The sequence below is a fragment of the Mauremys reevesii genome, linkage group 4 (genome assembly GCF_016161935.1).
Source record: "Mauremys reevesii isolate NIE-2019 linkage group 4, ASM1616193v1, whole genome shotgun sequence".
In the NCBI taxonomy this organism is placed as follows: domain Eukaryota; kingdom Metazoa; phylum Chordata; order Testudines; family Geoemydidae; genus Mauremys; species Mauremys reevesii.
This window is the reverse complement of record NC_052626.1, coordinates 129,931,910-129,945,388: the sequence shown is the minus strand read 5'-3', so window position 1 is coordinate 129,945,388 and position 13,479 is coordinate 129,931,910. Positions and strand designations below refer to the sequence as shown.

General features: G+C 59.1%; 1 protein-coding gene and 1 long non-coding RNA gene across 2 annotated transcripts in view; both read left to right on the top strand.

Annotated features, from left to right (window-relative positions):
- The window catches only part of LOC120404011 (maestro heat-like repeat-containing protein family member 7), a 134,375-nt gene that overhangs the window by 100,401 nt on the left and 20,495 nt on the right, over positions 1-13,479 (top strand). The window lies entirely within an intron of this gene.
- LOC120404278 lies at positions 3,689-9,038 on the top strand. The gene is made up of 3 exons (XR_005597904.1): positions 3,689-3,866; positions 4,260-4,577; positions 8,867-9,038. It is a non-coding gene; the product is annotated as an uncharacterized LOC120404278 (long non-coding RNA).

Genomic DNA, 13,479 nt, shown 5'->3' with positions numbered 1-13,479 from the left:
CAGGCAGGCAGTGAATGAAACTGCGGGGAGTCGTGTTGGCTGCAGCCTGTTTGCAATTAAGAGTTAAGACTAAGGGGTTGGAAACATGTTCTGATTTTTCAAGGCAGGAAGCTAAACACACAGTGTTGGCTCCAAAAATCCCCTCTCTCTCTCCCCCCGCTCCCTGTCACACTAGACCCCACTCCACCCCCCTCTTTTGAAAAGCACGTTGCGGCCACTTGAATGCTGGGATAGCTGCCCATAATGCACCACTCCCAACAGTGCTGCAAATGTGGCCACACACCAGCGCTGGCCCTGCACAGCTGGATGACCAGCGCTGCAAACCGTAAGTGTAGCCATACCCTTAGTCAGAGGAACTTACAGCTTAACTAGCCCCCACACTAAGTGCAATATCTTAAGACTGCAACAAACTCCTTGAATTCCCCAGCACCAAGACTTGCTTACCACAAAAGGTATGAGAGTCACCAGTCAGGTCAGAGACACACAACCAAATAAAAATGAACAAACTCACCCTCTAATTTGATTGTAGGTCGTGATCCAGAAGGATATTTCTCACCCTGCTCGCTGCGCCAAGAGACTGGTGGGATTTTGTGGTTCCCAGTGAGTCCGATGCTGGGTAGAATCAAGGGACTTCAATTGGATGCGATTCAATTCAACAAGGCTTTATTGAATATGTGCACAAGGAGAGCCCCTGGGACAAAGAATCAGGCAGAGTCCCTCCAGCCAGGAGCCCCTCCCCTAGCTAGTGTATAGCACATGGCACTTATAGAACAAGTTATAGAACAGGAAGCTCTAACCAATCACAGTTAAACAAACCCATGTTTATCACATGCTCATAGTGCTCCATGCCACAGGCTGAGCTCACCCCCTCCCCCTGGCTTTCTCTAGAATGTTCCGAGGCTGGTGAGCCACAGTGGGCTTCCCTAGGCACAAGTACCCTGCAAAGCACATTGTATCCAGGGGTGAGCTGGAGCCGGTTCGCACCGGCGAACGCGTTGTTAAATTTAGAAGCGGTTTTAGAACCGCTTGTTAACTAGTTTCCCTGCGAGGGAAGCTTTGATGGGCTCTGCCTGGGAAGCCTGTAACTCCTCCTCCCGGCCGCCGGGGGGCGCTGCGCTGCGCTGCGAGAGCCACGTGAGCTGCCGCCTGGCCCTGTTGCTGCTCCTGCTCCTCGGACCTCTGGCCCTGGGGCTCCTGCTGCTGCCTGGTGAGTCCCCGGCTGCTCCCAGCCCCCCCCCCCGTGTGAGTATCTGCACCCCTCCCCCGCTCCCCCCGCCTGCACCCCTCCCCCGCCGTCCCTGCCCCAGCCCCTCCCCAGCCACCCCCTCCCCCGCCTTCCCTGCCACCCCCTCCCCCACCCGCAGCCAGCCCCTGCCCCCAGCCACCTGCAGCCACCCCCCTGCCCCTGCCCCTGCCAGCCCCCTGCCCCTGCCCCAGCTGCCCCCAGCCAGCCCCTGCCCCACCCGCAGCCAGCCCCTGCCCCAGCCACCCGCAGCCAGCCCTCCCCGCCTTCCCTGCCACAGCGAGCCCCCAGCCAGCCCCACCCCCTGCCCTCTGCCCCTAGCCAGACCCTGCCAACCCCTGCCCACAGCTACCCCCAGCCAGCCCCTGCCCCTGCCCCAGCCAACCCCTGCCCACAGCCACCCCCAGCCAGCCCCTGCCCCCAGCCCCTGCCCCTGCCCCAGCCACCCCAGCCGCCCCTGCCCCACCCCTGCCCCCAGCCAGCCCCTGCCCCACCCCTGCCCCCAGCCAGCCCCAGCCACCCCTGCCCCCAGCCAGCCCCAGCCAACCCCTGCCCACAGCTACCCCCCAGCCAGCCCCTGCCCCAGCCAGCCCCTGCCCCAGCCAGCCCTGCCCAGCCACCCCTGCCCCCAGCCAGCCCCAGCCAACCCTGCCCACAGCCACCCCCAGCCAGCCCCTGCCCCTGCCCACAGCCACCCCAGCCAGCCTGCCCCTGCCCCCAGCCAGCCCCTGCCCCACCCCTGCCCCCAGCCAGCCCCAGCCACCCCTGCCCCCAGCCAGCCCCAGCCACCCCTGCCCACAGCCACCCCCAGCCAGCCTCTGCCCCTGCCCCCAGCCAGCCCCTGCCCCAGCCCCAGCCCCTGCCCCACCCCTGCCAGCCCCAGCCACCCCTGCCCCACCCGCAGCCAGCCCCTGCCCCCAGCCACCCGCAGCCACCCCAGCCCCCAGCCAGCCCTGCCCCTGCCCCAGCCAACCCTGCCCACAGCCACCCCCAGCCAGCCCCTGCCCCTGCCCCCAGCCAGCCCCTGCCCCAGCCCCTGCCAGCCCCAGCCACTCCCAGCCCCCAGCCACCCCTGCCCCTGCCACAGCCAGCCCCTGCCCACAGCCGCCCTCTGCCCACAGCCACCCGCAGCCAGCCCCAGCCCTCTGCCCACAGCCAGCCTCTGCCTGCAGCCCCTGCCACAGCCTCCCCCTGCCTGCAGCCACTCCCTTCCCACAGCCGCCCGCAGCCACCCCCTGCCCACAGCCACCCGCAGCCCGCCCGTCTGCATCACCTGCCCACAGCCAGCCCGTGTCACTCCCTGCCTCCAGCTAGCCCTGCCCCACGCCCCTATCTGCAGCCAGCCCCACATCCACTGGTGCCCTGCAGTTCCCAGGGCAGTAACCCTGCACACCTGCTTTAATGAGGGGGGGGACAGGGAGCAGCTGGGACCCACACATGTGCACACCCTAGAGTGACCAGACAGCAAGTGTGAAAAATCGGGACGGGGGTGAGGGGTAATAGGAGCCTATATAAGAAAAAGACCCCAAAATTGAGACTGTCCCTGATCACCACCCACACATGTGAAACGGAGCTCATTTCTAGTTCAGCCCCATCTTTTTAAAAAAGAACTTTAGGTAGGGTTAAAATACATCTGTATTTTCCTGGACATGTCAGGCTTTTCGGTTCTTAATCACCTCCTGGGAAAATATGGACGTATGGTAACCCATTGGTACAAAAAATACATGCTGTCGCACATCCCTTAAATCAGAACTTTTTATAGGGAACCCGTTGTTAAGATTTTGGCAGCTCATCACTGATTGTATCCAGAATGAACACAAGCATCCCCTTCAGCTCCCCCATTTGGTTTTGAGGTAAGAACAATTCTTAGACCCCACTAACACCACTTCCTTGTATTTATTAGGAGCAACTGATCCAGTGGCTCCTCCCCAGGGGGCTCTGCCGGGAGCCCTGGTCCTGAGGAAACACAGGAGGAGGGGGTGTCTGCCCCTGCTGGCCCCAGGAACCCAGCATCCCTCTGCAGCCACATCCGTCACCAACCACTCCTCCACCCGTGGCATGGAACACGTGGCCTCCAACTGCCTGTGTGCGCAGCCGCCATGTGAGCCCCCCGGCTCGGGCGTGAAGAGAAAGCGCTTGGCACGTGGCAGAGAGGCCGAGGAGGTGGCAGAAGAAAAGTGCCGTTACTATATGAAGGTCCAGGCCGTGAACGGCATCTTGGTGGGCTGGGAGACTGGGGCCGGCTTTGGAGCCATTAGGAAGCGGCCTCGCATCTTTAAGGCCAAGTACAGCGGAGGAGAAAGCTTTGCCGGCTCAGACCTGAGCAGCTCCCACACCAAGTCCGAGCTGGGGCACGTGGACCCAGAGGCAGAGAGCGGCACCGGGTGGGCGGCAGAGGAGGCGCCGCAGCAGCCGACGGGAGCGCCCCCGGAGTGGCTCCTCACCATCGAGCAGGGCGTGCGGTGCCTGGCCTGCTGCCGAGTCCTTCCCAGCCTGGAGGCCCTGACCCAGCCTGTGAAGCAGGGGCTGCGCCAAGGCTTCAGCTGCCGCGTCTACTACCGGGTGCTGGGGCAGCTGAGGGCGAGAGGGAGGTCCCAGAGGGGAAGAGTCCTGTGCCCTTGGGGTGAGGAGCCTAAGCCAGGGGCCTTGGAGATGGGCACAGCCCGGTCGCAGGCTGCCAGGGTGACAGATGTCAGGGCTGAGGCAGCCCAGTGGGGCAGAGTGTCCATCCCCCCAGGCCAGGGCAGCATGGGCACCGACAGGACGTTGTCTAGGGCTCTGTCCAGCCTAGTTTCCAGTGTGCCCAGCGAGGGGGCTCTGGCCCTTCCCTGGGGGCAGCGTGTCGGACCCCTGACCGGGCGCTCCCCTGATAGTCGCACTCAGTGAGTCCCCTTCCCCACCCCTCCCCCTGCCCGTGGGGGGGCCCTTTGGGCCTGGGACACAGGGCTGGGAGCGGGTGGGGGACTCACCGCAGGGGGCGATGGCCGCAGGACCTGGGCTTTCATTCTGCTTTCAGAGTCGCAGAGATCAAGGGAGTCGCCCCCTCATCAGGGCGTCTCTGCCGGGAGCCCTGAGGACACAGCGGAGGAGGGGGTCTCTGCCCCTGCTGGCCCCAGGGACCCAAGCCAGCAGCCCTCCACGGCCACATCCATCACCAGTCACTCCTCGACCCGCGGCGTGGAACCTGTGGCCTCCAACCGCCTGTGTGCACAGCCGCCATGTGAGCCCCCCAGCGCGGGCGTGAAGAGAAAGCGCTCGGCACGTGGCAGAGAGGCCGAGGAGGAGGCAGAAGAAAAGTGGATTTGTTTCAAAGATATTGTCATCTGTGTAGAAGGTAAGAAAAGATATAGGCTCTAAATACAAGATAGGGGACTCTAGCCTAGCAGATTCAAAGGCATCACCACCCTCCTAGTGAAAAAGTTTTTCCTAATATCCAAGCCTTCCACACTGCAACTTGAGAGCATTGCTCCTTGTTCTGTCATCTGCCAGCTCTAAGATTTCATGAGAATCAATCTTTCAATAGGAAAATAATTCAAAAATGCAACTTCAAAAAACTTGGAGTGAAATCAACCCATCCTGATCTTTAGTGTCTGGGGTGTGGGCCTTGGGGGCCAGACTGAGACCCTCATGGGCTAGTAACACCCAGGAAGCCAGTAAAATAATTTCAGTTCTCTTAGCATCCAAGTCTCCCTAATCCAAGGAACACCTGAGGGCTGCGGGAGACAGAGGGGTGCTGAGAAGGTCTAACTCATGACTGAAAATACAGAGAGGTGTTATAGGCTTTGGTTGGGGGACAAGTAACAAATCTGTTGGGATTCTTACCCCAAACAAGGATCGCCCATTGTCCTTTAGAGCACGAGGGCCCTAACACGCCTGACTTGCTCAAATCTCTCTCCTGCTAGGGCTGAGAGAATTTTCTCCATCCCCCATGATACCGAGGGAAAGAGAAAAGAAGTGACCTCTCTGTGGTCACACAGCAAGGCCATGCCAGAGCTAGAAAGAGAAGCATAAGAAAGAAGTTGTATCCAAATGTTTTGCATTTCAAACTAACTGATTTTTAAACAAAGGCAATTTGCTGCGTGGTTAGTGAAGTGAAATGATACATTCTTGTCTCCAGGTGTTTCTAGATTGATGAACCAGTAGATCTATCCCCTAGTTTTTATCCATAGATTGAGGGAGGAAAACAAGTTTGCCTGTTTTGTGAATTCCCAATGGCTTTCTTGAATTTCAGCAAACTAGTCGATGGAACTGAACTATTTGACTAAACTGAAAGGAAGACAATATTTTCTGCACCTTTCAAGGAAGCTACTGCTGCCCAAAGCTGGGTTAGCATTTCAGCTAACTTTGCTTCCAGGGCCTTAGCTCTCACATCAGTGGTGCGACTGTCTGAAAAACTTGGCAGTGAACCTGTTCTACTTGATGTTATTTTTTCTCTTCTGTTTAAATTATTTAAAAGATTGTCATACATTTGGCCCTTATCAGAGGTTGTCAATTTCAAATGTAATTATGCCAGTGAGGGAGACTAGCCACTGGAACAAATTACCCAGGGGAGAGGCGGAGTCTCTGTTTCCTGGTGTCCTCACGTCATAACTGCCTGTCATTCTGGAAGGTGCCTTTTAGTGACTTACAAGCAATTGGGCTTCATATGGTGCAAAGTGTGTGAAATTTTATAGCCGGTGAAATAGAGGCCACATTAGGAGACTGAATTGTTTCACAACCGATGCCTCTATGAAAAGCTCAGCGTGGGGTGAGGCTGGAGCCGCAACCGCGGGGTCAGGCGGGCGGGCCCGAGACTGAAACCGGCGCCGCGGGGCCGGAGCCACAACTGCGTGGTCAGGCCGGGCCGGGACCAGCACCGCGGGGCTGGAGCCGCAACCGTGGGCCCAGGCCGGGACCGGCACTGGAGCTGCGGGGCGGGAGCCACAATCGCGGGGTTGGGCCATGCTGGGCCGGGGCCAGCGCCACGGGACCGGAGACGCAACCGCGGGGCCGAAGCCGCAACTGGGCTGTGACCGGCACTGGCGCCTGTGCCGCAACCGCGGGCCCAGGACTGGACCGGCACCAGCACTGCAGGGCCAGAGCCGCAGCCGCGGGCCTGGGCTGGGACCAGCACCGGCGCCACGATGCTGGAGCCGCAGCGCCGGAGCTGGAACTGCAACTGCAGGCCTGGGCTGGGACTAGCGCCAGTGCCATGGGGGCCGGGACTGGCTCCGGAGCCGTGGGGGCCAGGCCCAGCACCGGCGCTGAGGGGGGCTGGGCTGGAGCCGTGGGGTCGAAGCTGGGGACCCTGAGCTGGGGCCGGGACAGGACAGGGCTAGGGGCGCTTGGCCGGACCATGAGCTGGGCTGGAGGGAGCCGCTGAGCCGGCCGCACCTCCCCTCTCCCCGTGCCCCAGCTTACCTTCCTGCCTGCTGCTTGTTTCAGGCTTCCCGTGAACATCTGATTCGTGGGAAGCAGGGGAGGGGGAGGAGAAGGGGGCGGAGCATTCAGGAAAAGAGGGGGAAGTGAGCTGGGGCCGGTTCAGAGTGCGGGAGCTTTTGATAAATAAAGCCCTTATAGAACTGGATGTCCCAGAAGAACCGGTTCTAAAAGGCCTTCTCAATTTAACAACTGGTTCCTGCGAACTGGTGCGAACCGGCTCCAGCTCACCACTGGCTCTGTGTATGAGATAGGGGACTCTGTCCTAGCAGATCCTCAGGGAGAGGTAGAGAGGTTCCATATCTCTGTACTGGGCACGGAGGCAACCACGCCTGGAATATTGTGTCCATTTCTGGTGTCCGCAATTTGAGACGGATGCCGATAAATCAGAGCGGGTTCACAGAAGAGCCACAAGACTGAGGAAATAAGGCCCAACAAATTACTGATAGGATGAATTTTGCTGCCTCCTCTCCTTGAATAGAATTCAAGCAGCTACTGATTCTCTCAGATGAAGTAGTTCTTATAAAATCAAGGACAAGACCAATGAATGTCTTTTTCACAACCCAAAACCTTGAAAAAAATTTTTGTTTATTTAAACTGAGTTTTTAAAATTTAAATTGAAAAAGATTTTTTTTAAACCTATCAAGTATAAAATGTGAAACTATGACAAGCGATGTTAAGGCCTCTAGTTGCTCCAGCCTATTAAAGTAATTTAAATAAACACATATATGAAGAAGTCCATGTTTGCTGCCAAGTGTCAGAGGAAGTCAAAGCACTGAACTGCTGGAAATCACTGCCTAAGCACCTGGGGGCCCAGAGGTTATTGAAACACTCAGCCAGACTTTGGCTGCACTAGCCTCTTCTGCAGGTGCAGAAAGAATCTTTTCTTCATTTCCGTTGATGCAGCTACTTCATTCAAATGTAAGAAACTGACTGGGAGTTGAAAAAGGATGAAGGCGTCTTTTCCCCTTGTAATCTATGAATAAAGGCTAGAGAGGAGGAGATGTGAGCTACTACTTCTAAAATCTGGAAGGACGTTATGAGCAGGAACAATCAGTTCACTGCACGAACTGGAGATAGTTCTTTACCTCAGTTTGTTTGAAATGAAAACAAATGGTTCAGTCAACCTTTTTGTTTGTATGTATCCTGCAAAACCAGCAAGTCAACATGTTTGAATGGATCCCTGTTCCTAGAATCATAGAAGACTAGGGCTGGAACAGACCTCAGGAGGTATCTAGTCCACCCCCCTGCTCAAAGCAGGACCAACCCCAAATTCATCATCCCAGCCAGGGCTTTGTCAAGCTGATCTTTAAAAACTTGTAAGGATGGAGACTCCACCACCCCCCTAGGTAACCCATTCCAGGGCTTCACCCCCCTCCTAGTGAACTAGTGTTTCCTAATAGCCAAGCTAAGCCTTCCACAGTGCAACTTGGTACCATTGCTCTGCGTTCTGTCGTCGGCCATCACTAAGAATTTCACGAGAATCAATCTCTCATTAGGAAAATAACTCAAAAATAGAACTACAAAACATTTGGAATGAAATCAATCCACCCTGACTTGTAGTGTCTGGGGGTGTGGGCCTCTGAGGCTAGACTGAGACTCTCATTGGCTAGAACCACCCAGTGAGCCAGTAACAAATTCCAGTCCTGTTCCTGTCCAAGCCACCGTAATGCAAGGAACAGCTGAGGGCTGCGGGAGACAGAGGGGTGCTGAGAAGGTCTAACTCATGCTTGCCAACCCAGAGATGTGTTATTGGCTTGGGATGGGGGACAAGGAGCAAATCCGTCAGTCACTACAACAGGTCACACTCGGAGCCAGGGAGACTGGGAATAGAGTCCTGCTGGCACTTCCCAGCTCTGGAAGGGAGTGTTCCGCTAGTGGCATTGTATTGTTTTCACAGCCACTTTCGATCTCCTGGTTTCAACCCTTGCCCTGCTGGCCGGGCATTGTGCGGCACCCTTTGCAGGCCACCTGGGTGCAGGAGATGGAGGAGAAGGGTGAAGGAAGCCAGGAATATCCCACCACTAGGGCACCCAGCCCGTCCCTTGTCAGGGTTTGTTCCCCAGGTTGAGGGTTCCTCTGCCCTGGGGTGGGATGTGTCGGGAGGAGAAATTGCCTCAGCAGAGGGGAGGTGGGCAGGGGAGCAGGCAGGCTCGTTAATGAGAGGCTGTTTTGAAGCCAGACTCATGGCTGCTCCCCACTTAGTTCCAGGATGGAGCGAATCAGGCAGATGCTGAGGAGTAAGGCCAGGCAGGTGGCTCCAGAGCCAGCAGCAAACATCAGCCAGGCTGCCCAGGAGGAGATCGGCCCCTCTGTCCCCGCGGGCGGGGAAGAGGCTTGTGGCCAGTGGAAAGAGAGGAGCTGCATCGCCTGCTGGAGGGGGAGGAAGACAACAGCTCCCCTAGCTGACCCTGAGGCACCTTCTGGGACAAAATGGAGGTGGCCCCGGGTACAGCTGTGGAGGAGAGAGCCAGGGGAGGGCAGGAGCCGGGGAAGGCAGCTCTGGGGCTTCCTTCGCAGGAAGCCAAGGAGCCAGGAGCTGCGCCCCAGGGCCCAGCAGGAGCCGCCAACCACCATGACAACTGAGGGGCCCTGCGCCAGCCCGACCCTGGCCCCCGAGGAGCCTCCCGCCAGCACCACCCTGGCCACGGAAGAGCCTCCCGCCAGCCCCACCCTGGCCCTGGAGGAGCCTCCCGCCATTACCACACTGGCCACGGAGTAGCCTCCCGCCAGCCCAGAACAGGAGTTGAGCGACGGCGCGACAAACCCCAGGAGCTCCGCGTACTCCTGCGGGGCCAGCAGCTCCTCCGTGGGGTCTGGCAGCCCAGAGTTTCTAGGCTCCCTCTTTGGAGGTGAGGGGAGACCCAGGGGAAAGGGAGGAGGACTGGGGCGGTGGGGGACTAGTAACACCCTGTGCCCATCGGCTCGCCAAGGCGCCGGGATTGACCCACGTGAGCCCCACTGACACCAGTGGGGGTGGCACAGCCACACCCCATGGCAGGGGATGCTGGGCGGAGTCGGGGAGCTCCAGCCTCCCCTGATCATGTTGGGGGGGGGGGCTGACTGCCATGGGGCCCTGAGGCTGATGGGGCTGAAGGCGTCTCTGGGAGGGGAAGGGTGGGGCCCTCGCTGCCATGGGGCTCCTTACAGAGAAAGGGGAAACATGGAGCCTTCTCTGTCCACTGCATCCCCCCAGCAGCAGAAGGGATTGAATTTTCTCCTTCCCTCCCTGGTGCAGACGCCCCCAGTGCCCAGGTGTCGTGGCCTGAGGAGGAGGAGGAGCAGGAGGAGAAGGAGAAGGAAGAAGAGGAGGAGGAGGAGGGTTCGTCCCCTATCACGGTGATCCAGCAGCACCTCCAGGGCAGAGCTGAGGTACAAAAATCCCCCAGCTGCGCTGCCCCCCAGTCTGTCCTGCTCCTTGTTCCATCCCCACCCAGGCAGGGGGGCTTGTCCCAGAGAATCCCTCACCCCCAATGGGGGGACACAGCTCCTCTGTTATCTGGCACCCCAAAGTGGGGACATTTGTCCCACACAGGCCAAGGTTTCCGCTCCCCGCAGACACTATCCCAGTTCCAACCCCATGTCTGTGCAGGGCGACACTGGTTTCGGGGAGGGGGCGGCTTTCCCTGTCCAGCCCCATGGAGGTCCTGAGCCCTGGAGCTGGTTTGGGTTGGGCGGGGAGGTCCCTATGTAACAGGCTCTCTCTCTGCCCCGACCCCACTCCTAGCTGGTGGCGGACAGGGCCAAACAGCTCCGCTTCCTCCAGGCTGTGCCGCGTCTCTGCTTCTCGGCACAGAAGCAGGGGCGGGACACCCTGGAGCCCCCAGTCTCCAAAGCGGCCCTCGTGGAGAGCATTGCGGTGAGTGGGACCCCATGCCCGGCCCTGGGGCGAGGGAGCCAGACATGGGAGGAAGCGTCAGTGGGGCCAGAGCGGGACGCAGAAGACAGGGGGTCCCGGGGCGGAGGGCTGGGGAGCAGGGAAGGGGAGAATTGTGACACAGATGGGGAGCTGACAGTGGGGGAGGGGAGGGTGGAGTTGGGGGGGAAGAGGGGGAAGGAAGTTTGATGGACAGGAGGAATGGGGGGGGCAGCTGGTTGGGGGTGGGGGTGACACTGGCTGTTTCTGCAGAGCACTTTGGGCTCCTCCCGGGGAAGTGCCAGTGCGTCTGCAGGGCCTGAGTCTCACATGCAGTTTTGTTTCCTTGGGGTCTCCCAGGAGCTGATTGAAAATCTCCCTGGTGCGTCAGAGCCGAGCTCCATCATGCCCAGCTCCATGGCCGCAGTTTGCAGCCTCAGGTACCAGGACCCTCCGGTCCAGCTGCCCTAACCCTGGTGCTGACCGGGCCCAGAGCCGGGAGTCACAGCTCCTCCCCCGCCTAGGTTCCCCCCGGCTGTGGCTGTTCCCATCCCCCAGCAGAGGAGGCGGGAGCGTCCCCTCTTTCCTGGCCGGGGGGTTGATTTCACTCCAGGAAAGTAGGGAGGGGATCACTGCGGGGGGGCGGGGTGGTCATGGCCATGGCAGTGCCAGTGCCACGCTGGTGCTACAAAGTGTAACACGGGCTCCTCTCCAGCAAACTGAAGCCACCGCTCGCCCTGGAGCTAGAATCTCGCCTCCTGCGGGCTCTTCTGAACAGGATGTGCACCCTGGGCACTGGGCAGGACACCACACACTGCCGGGTAGGTCCTGATCCTACTTCTCTGGCCCAGGAGCAGGAGCAGGCTCTGGTCCCTGCTCCCTCGCTTTGATGGAGCTGCTGAGAATAGGGGAGGGGTGGGCAGAGCTGGGAACAGGCCCGGGACAAACTGGCAGGGGGGCCCCTTCCCTCCAGAGGGGATTGCGTTACCCCTCCCTGGCTGATCCCAGCCTTCCCTCCTCTCCTCATTCTCTGATCTCCTGCCTGGACTCTCCCGGCGATCCTACCTCCCACCCATTGCAGTTTGGCTGGTCCATACTCTGCTGGGTACCAGGCCCTGCACAGAGAACTGCTAAGAACAAGGATTGACGAGGCAGCAGGCATCCGGCCATGAACTCTTGCTAAGTGTCCCTGGAGTGATGTGAATGGGAGAGGCCAGGATGTGCCTTTTGAGTCTTGCCAGGGCTCCTGGAGAATCCTCCGAATTGTCCCCTGACTGGTGTAGCCCCATGACTGATGGGTGCTTCCTCTTCTTGCAGGCTCTGTACAACACCTATTCCCAGAGCCTGGACATCCTGCTCAGGGGCCTGCTGACGGAGACCCCCACCATGGAGAAGCTGCAGCACCTCCTGGAGGTGAGTAGAATGGGACGGTCTGGGGTGGAATTGCCCCTGAACCCCGTGGAAGGGCAGCAAAGGAGAGACTAGAAGAGCCACGTTTCCATTGTGTCCTCCCAGCTTGGACCCAGCCGGCCACACTTTCCCAGAGCTGCCAGTGCAGGGGAAGGAGCTGGGACTGTCAGCCACAGCTCTGCACGGTTGCATTAAGCACTAACAGTGAGCACCAGGCCTGGCTGGGGCCTGAGAGACTGAAACCTCTGTGAGATGCAGAACATGGGCCTCAGAGAAAAGTCACTGGCTCCTCTCTAGGGAGATCCTGAGATACAGGAGGAGCGTCAGGGAATCAGCTCTCATGTCCTAGGGACACTGCTGTTCCCGGAGGGATTGTCCTCATGGCTGTTCCATCCATCCTGCATGTGCCTTGATCCTGACGTGCTGTTCATGGATCAGGGGTTCAGAGCAAATATACCAGCCCCAAGTCTGACCATTATCCCAGCTGTTTGGGGGGAACCGAGCCCATTCCGAGTGCAGGGTCAGTTGGATTGAGGTTCCATTTCACCCAGAGCTGGGGGTGTCTGAGGGCAGGTCACTGTCCAGGCCTATCTCTAGCTGAGAGCCTGAGTGATGCTGAGCTGAGATCTCACTCAGGTCCTGCCGGTTAGTTACCAGGGGAACGCTGGCCCCTTCCCAGCCCCAGGCAGCTCCAGGGTGGGGGGTAATAACCAGCTGCTTGCTCTGCAGGTGTGCCCCATCAGATCTCCAACCTCCTGCGGCTGGCAGATGAGGGAGGCCACAAGGACATCGTGGCAGGCATCATGCAGGCAGCCAGGGTCCAGCCAGCTGCTGTGGCCTCCCGCCTAGTCCAGATCCTCCAGCAGGATGAGGTAAGGCAGCTCCTTTAGTCACACACCGGTCTGTCTGTCTCCAGGTGGCCGGCCAGCTGACCTACAGCAAAGGATAATGCCCCCAAGCACTGTGTCTCGCCAGGACACTTCCTGTTCTGCCTTGTGTTGTTGTGAGCAGTTAAACAGTGCTTGTCCTCCCCAGAGGTGGCCGCACTTCAGTGGCGGGTGAAGTGACCCCTACAGAGGAGGACCAAACGCTGCTCCCAGCCCTGCTGCCAGCCGTGCAGTTGGAGCCAGTGGGCTGCTGGTGTCAGAAGAGTCGGGATTGTCCCTGTGTTTGTAAATCACTTCGAGTCTCCCCCATGGAAGGAGCTTTAGAAACAAAAGGCCACATCCTGCTCCGGGTTCCAGCCGCTCAATCTGGAGTGACTCCATGCACTCCAGTGGGGCTACTCCAGATTCACACCAGCGGCACAGGCAGCAGGCAGTGGCCAAAGGGGTTGATTTGAATGTGGGTGCATTATCCCCCGAGCTCCTCATGGCCCAGAGCCAGGTGTTGGGCAGTCAGGGCCCAACCCTGATCCCCGTAATTCAGGGGTGTCCGCAGGGAGTCCCCAGAGGTCCCTGGAGTAAGTGGGAGCTGAATCCAGCCCAGCTTCACACATGCCACCATTTCCTGGCCTGACTGGAGCCCTGCGGGCGTCCCTGGGAGCTGGCTC